General features: G+C 36.1%; 1 non-coding gene across 1 annotated transcript; it reads left to right on the forward strand.

Moving 5' to 3' along the window:
• The first annotated feature begins 3,959 nt into the window (after window positions 1–3,959).
• Window positions 3,960–4,063, forward strand: LOC130956776 (small nucleolar RNA R71). Its single transcript, XR_009077204.1, has one exon. It is a non-coding gene; the product is annotated as a small nucleolar RNA R71 (small nucleolar RNA).
• Window positions 4,064–14,964: the final 10,901 nt, after the last annotated feature.

Genomic DNA, 14,964 nt, shown 5'->3' on the forward strand with positions numbered 1-14,964 from the left:
ATCACAACACCAAACTTAAATTGTTTCTTGTCCCCAAGCAAATGAAAATCAATTAGGATAAAAAGAAGAGAATACACTATAAATCCCAAAATATCAATGAATATTAATTCTAATTAAATGAGCGGGATTTGTAGCTTTTTGCTTCTGAACAGTTTTGGTATCTCACTTTCTCTTTTGAAGTTTAGAATGATTGACATCTCTAGGAACTAAGAATTTCAGATAGTGTTATTGATTCTCCTAGTTAAGTTTGTTGATTCTTGAACACAGCTACTTTTATGAGTCTTGGTCGTGGCCCTAAGCACTTTGTTTTCCAGTATTACCATCGGATACATAAATGCCACAGACACATAGCTGGGTGAACCTTTTCAGATTGTGACTCAGCTTTGCTGAAGTCCCCAGTTAGAGGTGTCCAGAGCTCTTAAGCACACTCTTTTTGCTTTGGACCACGACTTTAACCACTCAGTCTCAAGCTTTTCACTTGGACCTGCATGCCACAAGCACATGGTTAGGGACAGCTTGATTTAGCCGCTTAGGCCTGGATTTTATATCCTTGGGCCCTCCTATCCATTGATGCTCAAAGCCTTGGATCCTTTTTACCCTTGCCTTTTGGTTTTAAGGGCTATTGGATTTTTTTGCTTGCTTTTTCTTTTCTTTCTAAATTTTTTTTTGCCAAATTTTTTTTCGTAAGCTTTTGCTTTTTCACTGCTTTTTCTTGCTTCAAGAATCAAATTCATGATTTTTCAGATTATCAGTAACATTTCTCTTTGTTCATCATTCTTTCAAGAGCCAACAATTTTAACATTCATAAACAACAAGATCAAAATTATGCACTGTTCAAGCATTCATTCAGAAAATAAAAAGTATTGTCACCACATCAATATAATTAAACTAAATTCAAGGATAATTTCGAAATTCATGTACTTCTTATTCTTTTGAATTAGAAACTTTTTTCATTTAAGAGAGGTGAGGGACTTATGGAATTATTCATAGCCTTAAGACATAGTTACTCAATACTAATGATCATGAGGTAGAGACACAAAACATAAACACACATATAGCATAAAAACCGAAAAATAGAAAAAATAAGAATAAGGAATGAGTCCACCTTAGTGATGGTGGCGCTTTCTTGAAGAACCAATGATGTCCTTGAGCTCTTCTATGTCTCTTCCTTGCCTTTGTTGCTTGATCCCTAGTGATTTTGGTGCTCCTATCCTTAGTTGCTCCCAATAATTGTGTGGAGGAAAATGTATCCCCTGAGGTATCTCAGGGATCTCTTGATTTGCAGTCAAATGCTCTACTACTGAGCTATGGATCCTTGAGATGAATCTCTCCATCTCCCATGACTCGGAGGTGGAAGCTTTTGTCTTCCCTTTCCTCTTTTTTTTTTGAGGTTTCTCTGGCCTTAGGTGCCATCAATGGTTATGGAAAAACAAAAAGCTATGCTTTTACCACACCAAACTTAAAATATTGCTCTCCCTCGAGCAAAGAAGAAAGAATGGAAGTAGAAGAAGATATGGAGGAGAGGGAGAGATGTGTATGTTTCAGCCATATGGGTGGGATTGGGTGGGGAAGAGATGGATGGATGTGAGTGGTGAAGAGGTGATGGGGAAGAGAGATTGAGGTGATTGGTGAAGAAGAGAGAAGGTGAGTTGAGGTAGGTGGGGATCCTGTGGGGTCCACAGATTCTGGGATGATCCTGTGGGGTCCACAGATCCTGAGGTGTCAAGGATTTACATCCCTGCACCAATTAGGCATGTAAAACGCCTTTGCATATAATTCTGGCATTTAAACGCCGAAGTGATGCTTATGTTGGGCGTTCAACGCCCAACAGCAGCATGTTTCTGGCGTTGAATGCCAGTTTCATGCTTGTTTCTGGCGTTCAGCGCCAGCTCTCCTCAGGGTACATTCCTGGCATTCAAACACCAGGATGCTGCTTGTTTCTGGTGTTCAACACCAGATCCATGCTCTGTTCTGGCGTTGAACGCCAGCCAGATGCTCCTTACTGGCGTTTGAACGCCAGCCAGATGCTCCTTACTGGCGTTTGAACGCCAGTAAGTCCTTCCTCTAGGGTGTGATTTTTCTTCTGCTATTTTTGATTCTGTTTTTAATTTTAGTATTTTTTTCGTGACTCCACATGATTATGAACCTAATAAAACGTTAAAGAACAATAAAAGAAAAAAATAAAATTAGATAAATAAAAATTGGGTTGCCTCCCAATAAGCGCTTCTTTAATGTCAATAGCTTGACAGTGGGCTCTCATGGAGCCACACAGGTAATCAGGTCAATGTTGTAGACTCCCAACACCAAACTTAGAGTTTGGGTGTGGGGATTCAACACCAAACTTAGAGTTTGGCTGAGGTCTCTCAACACCAAACTTAGAGTTTGATTGTGGGGGCTTTGTTTGACCTGTACTGAGAGAAGCTTTTCATGCTTCCTCTCCATTGTTAAAGAAGAAGATTCTTGAGTCTAAAACACAAGGTAGTCCCTATTCAATTGAAGGACTAATTCTCCTCTATTAACATCTATCACAGCTCCTGCTGTGGCTAGGAAAGGTCTTCCAAGGATGATGCATTCATCCTCCTCCTTCCTAGTGTCTAAGATTATGAAATCAGCAGGGATGTAAAGGCCTTCAACCTTTACCAACACGTCCTCTACCAATCCATAAGCTTGTCTTTCTGACTTGTCTACCATTTGCAATAAAAATATGGCAGGCTATACCTCAATGATCCCCAACTTCTCCATTACAGAGAGTGGCATAAGATTTATGCCTGACCCTAGGTCACACAGAGCCTTTTCAAAGGTCATGGTGCATATGATACAGGGTATTAAGAATCTACCAGGATCTTTTTTTTTGAGGTAAAATTTGCTGAACCCATGTATCTAGTTCACTAATGAGCAAGAGAAGTTCACCTTCCCAAGTCTCATTACCAAACAACTTAGCATTCAGCTTCATGATAGCTCCTAGATATTGAGCAACTTGCTCTCCAGTTACATCTTCATCCTCTTCAGAGGAAGAATAGTCTTCAGAGCTCATGAATGACAGAAGGAGGTTTAATGGAATCTCTATGGTCTCTATATGAGCCTCAGATTCCTTTGGATCCTCAATAGGGAACTCCTTCTTGGTTGGGAGACGTCCCATGAGGTCTTCCTCATTAGGATTCACGTCTTCCCTTTCCTCCTTGCATTCGGCCATATTGACTATATCAATGGCCTTGCACTCTCTCTTTGGATTCTCTTCTGTATTGCTTGGGAGAGTACTAGGAGGAGTTTCAGTTACTTTCTTACTCAGCTGGCCCACTTGTGCCTCCAAATTTCTAATGGAGGACCTTGTTTCACTCATGAAGCTTAAAGTGGCCTTAGACATATCAGAGACTAAATTTGCTAAGTTAGAGGTACTCTGCTCAAAATTCTCTGTTTGTTGCTGAGAAGATGATGGATAAGGCTTGATATTGTTGAGCCTATTTCTTCCACCATTATTAAAGCCTTGTTGAGGCTTTTGTTGATCCTTCCATGAGAAATTTGGATGATTTCTCCATGATGAATTATAGGTGTTTCCATAACGTTCACCCATGTAATTTACCTCTGCCATTGCAGGGTTTTCTGGATCATAAGCTTCTTCTTCAGAAGATGCCTCTTTAGTACTGTTGGATGCATTTTGCCATCCATTCAGACTTTGAGAAATCATGTTGACTTGCTGAGTCAACATTTTGTTCTGAGCCAATATGGCATTCAGATCATCAATTTCAAGAACTCCCTTCCTCTGAGGCGTCCCATTATTCACGGAATTCCTCTCAGAAGTGTACATGAACTGGTTATTTACAACCATGTCAATAAGTTCTTGAGCTTCTGTAGGTGTTTTCTTTAGGTGAATGGATCCACCTGCAGAATGGTCCAGTGACATCTTAGAGAACTCAGATAGACCATAATAGAATATATCTATCATGGTCCATTTTGAAAACATGTCAAAAGGACATCTTTTGGTCATCTGCTTGTATCTTTCCCAAGCTTCATAGAAGGATTCACCATCTTTTTGCTTGAAGGTTTGAACATCCACTCTAAGCTTGCTCAGCTTTTGAGGAGGAAAGAATTTAACCAAGAAGACCGTGACCAGCTTATCCCAAGAGTCCAGGCTATCTTTAGGTTGTGAGTCTAACCATGTTCTAGCTCTGTCTCTTACAGCAAAAGGAAAAAGCATGAGACTGTAGCCTTCAGAATCTACTCCATTAGTCTTAACAGTCTCAGATCTGCAAGAACTCAGTTAAAAACTGGTAGGGATCTTCTGATGGAAGTCTATGAAACTTGCAATTTTGTTGCAGTAGAGCAACTAGTTGAGGTTTCAGCTCAAAATTGTTTGTTCCAATGGCAGGAATTGAGATGCTTCTTCCATCAAACTTGGAAGTAGGTGTAGTATAATCACCAAGCATCCTCCTTACATTATTGTTGTTGGGTTCGGCTGCCATCTCTTTTTCTTATTCAAAAATTTCAGCAAGGTTGTCTTTGGATTGTTGTAATTTAGCTTTTCTTAGTTTCCTCTTCAGAGTCCTTTTAGGTTCTGGATCAGCTTCAACAAGAATACCTTTTTCCTTGTTCCTGCTCATATGAAGGAGAAGAGAACAGAAAAAGAAGAGGAATCCTCTATGTCACAGTAAAGAGGTTCCTTATTATTAGTAGAAGAAGAAAGGGGATAAAGAAAGGAGAATCCAAACACAAGGGTGAGGATAAGGGCAGTGATTTAAGATGAAGAGAAGTGTTAGTAAATGAATGAATAAATAGAATAAGATGAGAGAGAAGTTTCCGAAAACAATTTTGAAAAGGAGTTAATGATTTTCGAAAATTAAGATAAGAAATAAAATTAAAATTAAAATTTAAAACAATTAATTAATTAAAAAGAATTTTTGAAAAAGAGGGAGGTATTTTCGAAAATTAGAGAGAGAAAAGTTGTTAGGTGGTTTTGAAAAAGATAAGAAATAAACAAAAAGTCAAATAGTTAGTTGAAAAAGATTTGAAAAGATAAGAAGATAAGAAGATATTTTGAAATCAAATTTTTGAAAAAGATAAAATTTTGAAAAAGATATGATAAAAAGATATGATTAAAAAGATATGGTTGGAAAATATTAATTTTTTTTTAAAATTAAAATTAATTACTTGACTAACAAGAAACTAAAAGATATGATTCTAGAATTTAAAGATTGAACCTTTCTTAACAAGAAAGTATCAAACTTTAAATTTTTGAACCAATCACATTACTTGTTAGTTAAGTTTCGAAAATTTTGAAATAAAATTAAGAAAAGATTTTGAAAATAATTTTTGAAATTTTCGAAAATCATAAAAGAAAAATGAAAAAGATTTGAAAGTTGAAAAAGATTTTGAAAAGATAAGCTTTTTAAAATTGAAAGTTTGACTTGACTTACAAGAAACAACTAATTTTAAAAAATTTTTTGACTAAGTCAACCCAAATTTTCAAAATTTTGAGAGAAAAAAGGAAAAGATATTTTTTTTATTTTTGAATTTTTAATTATGAGAGAGAAAAACATAAAAAATGACTTACAACATGAAAATTATGAATCAAAACACATGATGCATGCAAGAACACTATGAATGTCAAGATGAACACCAAGAACACTTTGAAGATCATGATGAACATCAAGAACATATTTTTGAAAAAAAATTTTATGCAAAGAAAATATGCAAGACACCAAACTTAGAAATCTTTAATGCTTAGACAATATGACTGCATATATGCATATGAAAAACAATAAAGAACACAAAACAAGAAAACATCAAGATCAAACAAGTAGACTTACCAAGAACCACTTGAAGATCATGAAGAACACTATGAATGCATAAATTTTTTCGAAAAATGCAAGAACAATATGAATATGCAATTGACACCAAACTTAAAACATGATACATTACTCAAACAAGAAACACAAAAATATTTTTTATTTTATAATTTTATTATTTTTTGGATTTTATTTTATATTTTTCAAAAAACATATAGGAAAAGGAAAATAAGAAATTCAAAATTTTTAAGAAGAATTCTAAGAATCTTTCAATGTTAGCCTAAAACTCCAATCCAAGGGTTGGACATGGCTTAATAGCCAGCCAGCTTTAGGATATAAATCAGTCATACAACAACTGATATTTCAATTAACTTGCCTCTATGCTGATGGTTGGAAGCCTCAATCCAAAAGAATTTGGATATGGCTTTACAGCCAGCCAGGCTTCAACATGCTTCATGAAACACTAGAATTCATTCTTAAAAATTTAGAATAATTTTCAAAAACAGATGAGAAATACTTTTTTTTTTGAAAATTTTTTTTGAAAGTAAAACAAAAAGAAAATTACCTAATCTGAGCAACAAGATGAACGGTCAGTTGTCCAAACTCGAACAATCTCCGGCAACGGCGCCAAAAACTTGGTGGATGAAATTGTGATTCATACTTAAATTGTTGTTCGAAATTGATTCCTAGGTAATGGCCCCAAAAACTTGGTGCTCAATACCATGGTCTAAACATAATTTCACAACTTCGCTCAACTAACCAGCAAGTGTACTGGGTCGCCCAAGTAATAAACCTTACGTGAGTAAGGGTCGATCCCACAGAGATTGTAGGTATGAAGTAAGCTATGGTCATCTTGTAGATCTCAGTCAGGCAGATAATAAATGGTGAGAGAGTTTTCGAATATTAATAATAAATAAACTGAAAATAAAGATAAAAATACTTATGTAAATCATTGATGGAAATTTAAGATAGGCGTATGAAGATGCTGTGCTCCTTCTAAATCTCTGCTTTCCTACTACCTTCATCCAATCCTTCTTACTCCTTTCCATGGCAAGCTGTATGTAGGGCATCACCGTTGTCAATGGCTACATCCCATCCTCTCAGTGAAAAAGGCCCAAATGCTCTGTCACGGCATGGCTAATCATCTGTCGGTTCTCGATCATGTTAGAATAGAATCCCTTGATTCTTTTGCGTTTATCATCACGCCCAATAATCGCGAGTTTGAAGCTCATCATAGTCATTCAATCACGGAATCCTACTCGGAATACCACAGACAAGGTTTAGACTTTCCGGATTCTCATGAATGCCGACATCAATTCTAGCTTATACCACGAAGACTCTGATCTCAAGGAATGGAAGGCTCGGTTGTCAGGCGAGGGCAACCATGCGTTGTACATCAGAAATCCAATAGATACACACTCTAGCTTTCGCTTGTAGAACGGAAGTGGTTGTCAGGCACGCGTTCATAGGGACGGATGATGATGAGTGTCACGGATCATCACATCCATCAGGTTGAAGTACGAATGGTATCTTAGAACAGGAATAAATCGAATTGAATAGAAAATAGTAGTAATTGCAATAAAACTTGAGGTACAGCAGAGCTCCACACCCTTAATCTATGGTGTGTAGAGACTCCACCGTTGAAAATACATAAGTAATGAAGGTTCAGGCATGGCCGAATGGCCAGCCCCCAAAACGTGATCACAGGATCAAAAATACAATCCCAGATCCAGGATCGGTCAAAAGACTCTAGTACAATAGTAAAACGTCCTATTTATACTAGACTAGCTACTAGGGTTTACAGAAGTAAATAATTGATACAGAAATCCACTTCTAGGGACCACTTGGTGTATGCTTGGGCTGAGCTTGAGCTTTACACGTGCAAAGGCTTCTTTTGGAGTTGAACGCCAAGTTGTAACGTGTTTTTGGCGTTCAACTCTGGTTCGTGACGTGTTTTTGGCGTTTGACTCCAGAATGCAGCGTAGAACTGGTGTTGAGCGCCAGTTTGCGACGTTTAATCCCGAATAAAGTATGGACTATTTGAGAGCGTGCCATTTGGAGTTTTGTAACTCCAGAAAATCCATTTAGAGTGCAGGGAGGTCAGAATCCAACAGCATCAGCAGTCCTTTGTCAGCCTCCTTATCAGAGTTTTGCTCAGGTCCTTCAATTTCAGCCAGAAATTACCTGAAATCACAGAAAAACACACAAACTCATAGTAAAGTCCAGAAATGTGAATTTAGCATAAAAACTAATGAAAACATCCTTAAAAGTAACTATATCCTACTAAAAACTACCTAAAAATAATGCCAAAAAGCGTATAAATTATCCGCTCATCAGTAGAGTAATTAGTGACACTTGAGTTATCAAACTCTCTTGTTGATTGCTAATTGACTTGAATGCAACTAAACCTAGTCTTTTCTTAAGAGTTGGTGGTGGACGAAATTGTGATTCATTCTTTTTACTTCAACAATCCTAGGTAATGGCTCCAAAAACTTGGTGTCAATGCCATGGTTCACAACTTCGCACAACTAACCAGCAAGTGCACTGGGTCGTCCAAGTAATACCTTACGTGAGTAAGGGTCGATCCCACGGAGATTGTTGGTATGAAGCAAGCTATGGTCATCTTGTAAATCCCAGTCAGGAGGATAAAATTATGGAATTTAGAAAATCAAATATGATTAATAAAAATAAATAGAAAATAAAAAGGGATAGGAATACTTATGTAAATCAATAGTGAAAATTTCAGATAGGCGTATGGAGATGCTGTGCTCCTCTTGAATCTCTACTTTCTTATTACACTCATCCAATTCTTCTTACTCCTTTCCATGGCAAGCTGTATGTAGGGCATCACCATCATCAATGGCTACTTTTAATCCTCTCGGGAAAATGGTCCTATGCGCTGTCACTGCACGGCTAATCGTCTGGAAGCATTACCCTTGGTTGATAGCTACATCCCATCCTCTCAGTGAAAATGGTCCAAATGCTCTGTCACAGCACGGCTAATCATCTGTCGGTTCTCAATCAGGTTGGAATAGAATCTATTGATTCTTTTGCGTTTGTCATCACGCCCAGCCTTCAAGAGTTTGAAGCTCGTCACAGTCATTCAATCCCAAAATCCTACTCGGAATACCATAGACAAGGTTTAGACTTTCCGGATCCTCATGAATGCCGCCATCTATCTAACTTATACCACGAAGATTCTGTTGGGGAATCTAAGAGATATGCGCCCGGCCTAAGGTAGAACGGAAGTGGTTGTCAGTCACGCGTGTTCATAGGTGAGAATGATGATGAGTGTCACGGATCATCACATTCATCAAGTTGAAGTGCAACGTATATCTTGGATTAAGAATAAAATTGATTTGGATAGAAAATAATAGTAATTGCATTGAAATTTGAGGTACAGCAGAGCTCCACACCCTTAATCTATGGTGTGTAGAAACTCCACCGTTGAAAATACATAAGTGAGAGAGGTTCAGGCATGGCCGAATGGCCAGCCCCCAAAACGTGGTCACTGGATCAAAATACAATCCAGGGATCAAAACCAAGATTATAATATGATAGTAAAGAGTTCTATTTATAATAAACTAGCTACTAGGGTTTACAAAAGTAAGTAATTGATGAATAAATCCACTTCCGGGGCCCACTTGGTGTATGTTTGGGCTGAGCTTGGTCTATCCACGAGCTGAGGCTTTTCTTGGAGTTGAACTCCAAGTTATAACGTGTTTTGGGCGTTCAACTCCGGATCATGACGTGTTTCTGGCGTTTAACTCCAGACAGCAGCATGTACTTGGCGTTCAATGCCAAGTTACGTCGTTAATTTCCGAATAAAGTATGGACTATTATATATTGCTGGAAAGCTCTGGATGTCTACTTTCCAACGCCGTTAAGAGCGTGCCATTTGGATTTCTGTAGCTCCCGAAAATCCATTTTGAGTGTAGGGAGGTCAGATTCCAACAACATCAGCAGTTCTTTTGTCAGCCCTTTTCAGACTTTTGCTCAAGTCCCTCAATTTCAGCCAGAAATTACCTGAAATCACAGAAAAACACACAAACTCATAGTAAAGTCCAGAAATGTGAATTTAACATAAAAACTAATGAAAACATCCCTAAAAGTAGCTTGAACTTACTAAAACTACCTAAAACAATGCCAAAAAGCGTATAAATTATCCGCTCATCACAACACCAAACTTAAATTGTTGCTGTCCCCAAGCAACTGAAAATCAAATAGGATAAAAAGTACTATAAATTTAGAATATCAATGAATAATTCTAATTAAATGAGCGGACTTGTAGCTTTTTGCTTCTGAACAGTTTTGGCATCTCACTTTTTTTTTTGAAGTTTTGAATGATTGGCTTCTCTAGGAACTTAGAATTTCAGATAGTGTTATTGATTCTCCTAGTTAAGTATGTTGATTCTTGAACACAGCTACTTTTTGAGTCTTGGCCGTGGCCCTAAGCACTTTGTTTTCCAGTATTACCACCGGATACATAAATGCCACAGACACATAACTGGGTGAACCTTTTCAGATTGTGACTCAGCTTTGCTAGAGTCCCCAGTTAGTGGTGTCCAGAGCTCTTAAGCACACTCTTTTGCTTTGGATCCTTTTTACCCTTGCCTTTTGGTTTTAAGGGCTATTGGCTTTTTCTGCTTGCTTTTTCTCTTTTTTTTTTTCAAAATATTTTTTTTGCCAATTATTTTTTATTTATTTATTTATTTTCTTTCGCCATTCACTGCTTTTTCTTGCTTCAAGAATCAAATTCATGATTTTTCAGATTGTCAATAACATTTCTCCTTGTTCATCATTCTTTTAAGAGCCAACAATTTTAACATTCATAACAACAAGATCAAAAGACATATGCACTGTTCAAGCATTCATTCAGAAAGCAAGAAGTATTGTCACCACATCAATATAATTAAACTAAATTCTAGGATAAATTCGAAATTCATGTACTTCTTGTTCTTTTGAATTAAAACATTTTTCTTTTAAGAGAGGTGAAGGATTCATGGAATTATTCATAATCTTTAAGGCATAGTTACTACATACTAATGATCATGAAGTAAAGACACAAAATATAGATAAACATGAAGGATAAAAACCGAAAAAACAGAGAAAATAAGAACAAGAATGAGTCCACCTGAGTGAGGGTGGCGCCTTCTTGAAGATCCAATGGTGCTTTTTGAGCTCCTTTATGTCTTTTCCTTGCTTCTGTTGCATGATCCCTAGTGATTTTGTTATTTTTATCCTTATTTGCTCCCATAGTTGTGTGGAGGATAATTTATCCCTGAGGTATCTCAGGATCTCTTGATTTGGCAGTCAATATTCTACCACTGAGCTATAAACCCTTTAGATGAGTCTTTCCATCTCCCATGACTCGGAGGTGGAAGCTTTTTGTCTTTCCTTTTTCTCTTTTTTCTTCTTCTTTTTTTTTTTGAGTTTCTCTGATTGTTGATTTTTAGTTTCAGTAAAGAGGTTCCTTATTGTTAGTAGAAGAAAAAGGAATAAAAGTGGAGAATCCAATCACAATGGTGAGGATAGAAGCAGTGATTGGAGATGAAGAGAGGTGAAGCGAAGTGTTAGTAAATAAATAAATAATAGAAAGAGATGAGGGGGAGAGAAATTCGAAAATAATTTTGAAAAATGGGTTAGTAATTTTCGAAAATTAAACTAAAATTTGAAACAATTAATTAATTAAAAAGAATTTTTGAAAAAGAGGGAGGTATTTTCGAAAATTAGAGAGGGAAAATTAGTTAGGTGGTTTTGAAAAGATAAGAAACAAACAAATGTTAATTAGTTAGTTGAAAAAAAGATATTAAAATCAATTTTGAAAAGATAAGAGATAAGAAGTTAGAAAAGATATTTTAAAATCAAATTTTTTTTTTTGAAAAAGATAAAATTTTGAAAAAGATATGGTATAAAATATGATTAAAAGATATGATTTAAAAGATATGATTTTGAAAAGATAAGATTTAAAAAGATTTTTGAAAAGATATGAATTTTAAAATCACAATTAATGACTTGACTCACAGAAATCACAAGATATGATTCTAGAACTTAAAATTTGAATCTTTCTTAACAAGAAAGTAACAAACTTGAAATTTTTGAATCAAAACATTAATTTTTGATGCAATTTTCGAAAATATGATGTAAAGATAAAAAAAGATTTTGAAAATATTTTGAAAAAGATTTTTGAAATTTTCGAAAATGATGAAAAAAATGGAAAGATTGATTTTTGAAAAAGATTTTAAAAGATAAGATTTAAAAAGATAAGATATTTTTTTTATTTTTGAATTTTTTTTATGATGAGAGAAAACACTAAAAATACTCAATGCATGAAAATTTTGGATCAAAACACATGTTGCATGCAAGAACACTATGAATGTCAAGATGAACACCAAGAACACTTTGAAGATCATGATGAACATCAAGAACATATTTTTGAAAAATTTTCAAGAAAAGAAAACATGCAAGACACCAAACTTAGAAATTTTTCATGTTTAGACTCTATAAATGCAAGAATGCATATGAAAAACACCATACACACAACAAGAAAATATGAAGATCAAACAAGAAAGTTCATCAAGAACAACTTGAAGATCATGATGAACACTATGAATGCATGAATTTTTCGAAAATTTTATGCAAGAAAAAGATGAACATGCAATTGACACCAAACTTATGACTTGACACAAGACTAAAACAAGAAACACAAAGTATTTTTGATTTTTATGATTTTCTATTTTTTTTTGTATTTTATTTGATTTTTTTCGTAAAATATATAGGAAAAATAAAATAAGAAATTCAAAATTTTTAATATGAATTCCAGGAATCTTCGCAATGTTAGTTTAAAGCTCCAGTCCAGGAATTAGACATGGCTTAATAGCCAGCCAAGCTTTTGTGAAAGCCCCGGTCCAAAACACTAGACATGGCCAATGGCCAGCCAAGCTTTAGCATACAGCTAATAATCAAATTAGCTTGCCCCTATGAAGATGGTTTTGAAGCCTCAGTCCAAAAGAATTTAGACATGGCTTTACAGCCAGTCAGGCTTCAACATGCTTCATGAAACTCTAGAATGCATATTAAAAAAAAATTTTTTGAATAATTTTCGAAAATAGGGAGAAGATTTTGAAAAGATTTTTGAAATTTTTTTTAATAAAATAAAAATTACCTAATCTGAGCAACAAGATGAACCGTCAGTTGTCCATACTAGAACAATCCCCGGCAACGGCGCCAAAAACTTGGTGCACGAAATTGTGATTCATTCTTTTCACTTCAACAATCCCAGGTAATGGCTCCAAAAACTTGGTGTCAATGCCATGGTTCACAACTTCGCACAACTAACCAGCAAGTGCACTGGGTCGTCCAAGTAATACCTTACGTGAGTAAGGGTCGATCCCACGGAGATTGTTGGTATGAAGCAAGCTATGGTCATCTTGTAAATCCCAGTCAGGAGGATAAAATTATGGAATTTAGAAAATCAAATATGATTAATAAAAATAAATAGAAAATAAAAAGGGATAGGAATACTTATGTAAATCAAGAATTTAGAAAATCAAATATGATTAATAAAAATAAATAGAAAATAAAAAGGATAGGAATACTGGTAATCAATAGTGAAAATTTCAGATAGGCGTATGGAGATGCTGTGCTCCTCTTGAATCTCTACTTTCTTATTACACTCATCCAATTCTTCTTACTCCTTTCCATGGCAAGCTGTATGTAGGGCATCACCATCATCAATGGCTACTTTTAATCCTCTCGGGAAAATGGTCCTATGCGCTGTCACTGCACGGCTAATCGTCTGGAAGCATTACCCTTGGTTGATAGCTACATCCCATCCTCTCAGTGAAAATGGTCCAAATGCTCTGTCACAGCACGGCTAATCATCTGTCGGTTCTCAATCAGGTTGGAATAGAAGTCATTCAATCCCAAAATCCTACTCGGAATACCATAGACAAGGTTTAGACTTTCCGATCCTCATGAAGGCCCGCCACTATCTAACTTATACCACAAGTTCTGTTGGGGAATCTAAGAGATATGCGCCCGGCCTAAGGTAGAACGGAAGTGGTTGTCAGTCACGCGTTGTTCATAGGTGAGAATGATGATGAGTGTCACGGATCATCACATTCATCAAGTGAAGTGCAACGTATATCTTGGATTAAGAATAAAATTGATTTGGATAGAAAATAATAGTAATTGCATTGAAATTTGAGGTACAGCAGAGCTCCACACCCTTATCTATGGTGTGTAGAAACTCCACCGTTGAAAATACATAAGTGAGAGAGGTTCAGGCATGGCCGAATGGCCAGCCCCCAAAACGTGGTCCTGGATCAAATACAATCCAGGGATCAAACCAAGATTATAATATGATAGTAAAGAGTTCTATTTATAATAAACTAGCTACTAGGGTTTACAGAAGTAAGTAATTGATGAATAAATCCACTTCCGGGGCCCACTTGGTGTATGTTTGGGCTGAGCTTGGTCTATCCACGAGCTGAGGCTTTTCTTGGAGTTGAACTCCAAGTTATAACGTGTTTTGGGCGTTCAACTCCGGATCATGACGTGTTTCTGGCGTTTAACTCCAGACAGCAGCATGTACTTGGCGTTCAACGCCAAGTTACGTCGTCAATTTCCGAATAAAGTATAGACTATTATATATTGATGGAAAGCTCTGGATGTCTACTTTCCAACGCCATTAAGAGCGCGCCATTTGTATTTCTGTAGCTCCAGAAAATCCATTTTGAGTGTAGGAAGGTCAGATTCCAACAGCATCAGCAGTCCTTTTGTCAGCCCTTTTCAGAGTTTTGCTCAAGTCCCTCAATTTCAGCCAGAAATTACCTGAAATCACAGAAAAACACACAAACTCATAGTATAGTCCAGAAATGTGAATTTAACATAAAAACTAATGAAAACATCCCTAAAAGTAGCTTGAACTTACTAAAAACTACCTAAAAATAATGCCAAAAAGCGTATAAATTATCCGCTCATTAGTTGGCTAGGACTTGTGGAATCAAGTTAATTCATCCACTTGACTCTCCTCCATAATTGGAGGTTAACTAAGTGGGAGCAATGAACATTTCTCATCACAATTGATAAGGATAACTAGGATAGGACTTCTAGTTCTCATGCCTTGCCAAGAGCTTTCTTACTTGCTAGTTTATTTCCTTTGCCATTTATATTTCTT

The sequence above is a fragment of the Arachis stenosperma genome, chromosome 1 (genome assembly GCF_014773155.1).
Source record: "Arachis stenosperma cultivar V10309 chromosome 1, arast.V10309.gnm1.PFL2, whole genome shotgun sequence".
Taxonomy (NCBI): Eukaryota; Viridiplantae; Streptophyta; class Magnoliopsida; order Fabales; family Fabaceae; genus Arachis; species Arachis stenosperma.